The 3,003-nt window shown below is 36.4% G+C and overlaps 2 protein-coding genes across 2 annotated transcripts in view; both read left to right on the forward strand.

Moving 5' to 3' along the window:
• LOC109542596 (Krueppel homolog 2) overlaps window positions 1-1,036 on the forward strand; it is a 3,363-nt gene extending 2,327 nt beyond the window's left edge. The window contains exon 6 of the mRNA XM_019911883.2: window positions 1-1,036. The gene's annotated coding sequence lies outside the window, so the exon portion shown is untranslated.
• Window positions 1,037-1,530: 494 nt separating this feature from the next.
• Window positions 1,531-3,003, forward strand: part of LOC109542601 — an 8,089-nt gene continuing 6,616 nt past the window's right edge. Inside the window, exon 1 of the mRNA XM_048665996.1 lies at window positions 1,531-1,669. The gene's annotated coding sequence lies outside the window, so the exon portion shown is untranslated. The remainder of the gene's footprint in view (window positions 1,670-3,003) is intronic.

Genomic DNA, 3,003 nt, shown 5'->3' on the forward strand with positions numbered 1-3,003 from the left:
AATCCGTCTTGATTTAGGTTATTTTTAATCATTTTATTGGAGAGGCACTAATCTTTTTGTAGTTCCCATGCGATTGCTCAGACTTTTATTCAAATCCGCTGGCGCACATACCAAGCAAAACCTAAATGAATTGAGAGAATACGATATTGTTACATTTTTGTACCACTTTGTATCGTAGCATTAAAACAAATTTTTCTGGTTTGGTTTGGCAGCTGTTTGTGGCTAAGCAGATAGTTTCTAGATCACTTAAAAAAATTATTATGACTTCGCAGCGACCCTGATATACATCTTAATTGCGCTGTAGCATTTACGCCATTGGACGCGCCAAATGGCTGTGATATTCTGCAGGGTGATTTTGCGCTAGATATGCCCTCTTTTCACTTCACGATTTCGAAGTGGGCCGTTGGTAGTTTATAAATAAAACGTAATTTTTCTGTTTTGATTAGAGACTTCTTGGTCACTTCTGTTTTTATGCCTGAGTGTGCAGAAAAAATGCCCGATCTGGTTTTCTGCAATTTGGCAAAGGAAATGTTTTTTTAATTATCTGCGTAAAATATGGACTTTTTATGAATTATCTGGTCTGTATGCATTTTTAGTCATAAAATCAGCTAAACAATGACTTTTTGTAGTAACACTGTATTTCTAAATGTGTATTCTCGGTATTCATTGACTAGAAAATGCCATGCGAACAATCAATTGTGCACATTTTAATAATTTTTTGCAGCCATACTGCATAATGCAATGTGTGTAGGTGATTAGTTAGGCCCTTAAAACACAAATTCAAAATTTTGGCGTATTTACAGGTTTTACCTTTTTACAAAACCGAATCATTTTTTCCACATTCAGTAATAAATCTACTCACTTATACACACACATAACAACTTTTAAATTCTTTGCATATGTTCATGTTAACTCGATATAGCATTCCGTAGTAATTCCTATAATGTTAAGAAAAAAGGATGAGGACTCAGTTTGATGGTATTATTAACACACATTTATTGGTGATTTATTTTTTAATAAAATTATTGTTTATTTACTTCTACGGTTTTTTCTTCTTTGCTTCCCAACGGTCTTTAAGGATATTTAAGAGGGAACAAAAACGGTATTTTCACCATTCTCACCAACGTTCTCATACATTTTAAATATTAATTTAACAGTTTTTAAGGGCGCGGCGGGTTAACAGAGAAAATGGAAACGGACTGCTGCAAAAATAGTTAACACAAATTAATATCTGAATAATGAAACTGAAAATTTACGAGTATCTGTAGGAAAGTGACTAAACTTGCCAAAGAAAATGATTCGAGATTGCTACAAAATGAATAATAGTTGGGCGTTTAAACAGCTTCAAGTAACCCCGGAGGTTCAACGTTTTCTATCACTTTCCCTAAACGCATTCGCAGTTTTCAAATGAAAATACTTAATGGTAATTGGAGCCACTGAATGGCCATTAGAGACTTTCGGTCAATTTTGCGACGCCAATGATGGCGGTCTAAATAGTTGCAGCCAGTTTAAAAACGTCTTCTACCGATTCTGTTAGCCATCGAATTTAAGTGGGTCATCATATATAAAGTGAAGTTCAAGGTACCTGAAGAAGCATTTGCGCTCGTCGATCATCGCGTTCACTACCGCTAGTTCCGTGTGATTTTTGTGATAACTGAATTTTATTTAGGTAAGTAGGTAAATATTTATCTGGGGAAGGAAAAGGTACTTAGTTGGAAAAGCAACGCCTGTTTTGTTTTTATGAAGATTATTAAAATTGCCTAGAAAATTATGAAAAAACCATTTTCTTTAACTGCTGATAGTTTCTCCATTAGAGAGCGCTTACGGCCTGAAGAACTAGCAGTTGCCGTTAAATCAGAGCCCTTCGACTACAGAAATGTAGAACAGTAAAGCATCGGAAGTATCGGATTTAAATATTCATATAACAGTATAAGTGAAAATATCGAGCCAACAGAACGGGACGTCGACGTGCTAACTATATAACGGGTTTAAATTTCACTGTGCTACCGAAGAACTAAATACACTTAGTATGATCATATATGCAACTATTCATCATCCACTCAATATCCGTCTTTCAGCTTCATGGACTCGTTTTCAACGGCTTGGAATATTGCGGGCCGAAGATGAAGATTACTGTGTTTTGCTTTAACGGTTAAATGACCCAAATGTGCGACCACTAAGTAGGGTGTCGCGTTATTGATTAATAAATAAATAAGCACTGAGTGGGATTCATTAACGGGAAATTACTGGTTTGTGATGGAAAAGAGAGAACATCCACTTAAGTGCTCCAATCACCGTCGGATTTTCCAACCAGAAACTTGGGCAGATGAAAGAGCAAAGGAGAAGACGAAAAGTTTGGTTGCTGATATTGTTTGAACTTCTGACCAGCAACAGAAAGCTTTTTCCTAACTCGGCTGTAGGCAGGGGAGGATCCAGCTTTATGTAGAAAAAATACAGTCTTCTGTTGTCTATGAAATTAGAAAAATGATCGTCGTTTTGTGCAAGGGTAGCGCAAGATTATTGCAAAATTTCATGTTTCCGGCCCGTTTTGCATGTTTCTCGGACGTAAAATGAGCAAGATTGCTCGTTTTTACATCATTCCAGAGATAACTAAATGGCCTTGATTCGCAGTTTCTCAAGAACCATTCGAGCCACAAAATTCGTTTTGGCATCGTTGGATAGAGAATTGAAAACTCGATTCAGTCGTAATAATGTGAGTGAGGAAATTCGAATAGTTTTGGCCCAGAAAGCGAAATTTGAATAACAGACACTTGGGTGCAAGATTATGCCAAAATTCCATGTTTTCCGTCCCGTTTTTGCCCATTTCTCGGAGGCAAAATGAGCAAGAACGCTCATTTGTACCCCATTCTAGAGAGAAATAAATGGCCTTTTTAAAAAGTTAACCATTGATGGGGAAATGTTGGCAGTTTTCTCAAAAAAGGCTTGAATTCAGGAAGTTTTAGATTTGCGTGGTTTTTTTTGAGTTGCAAAATCCACTTGAAC

This window comes from Dendroctonus ponderosae, unplaced genomic scaffold, assembly GCF_020466585.1.
Source record: "Dendroctonus ponderosae isolate FM_Combo_2020 unplaced genomic scaffold, Dpon_F_20191213v2 Dpon_F_20191213_1, whole genome shotgun sequence".
NCBI classification, from domain to species: domain Eukaryota; kingdom Metazoa; phylum Arthropoda; class Insecta; order Coleoptera; family Curculionidae; genus Dendroctonus; species Dendroctonus ponderosae.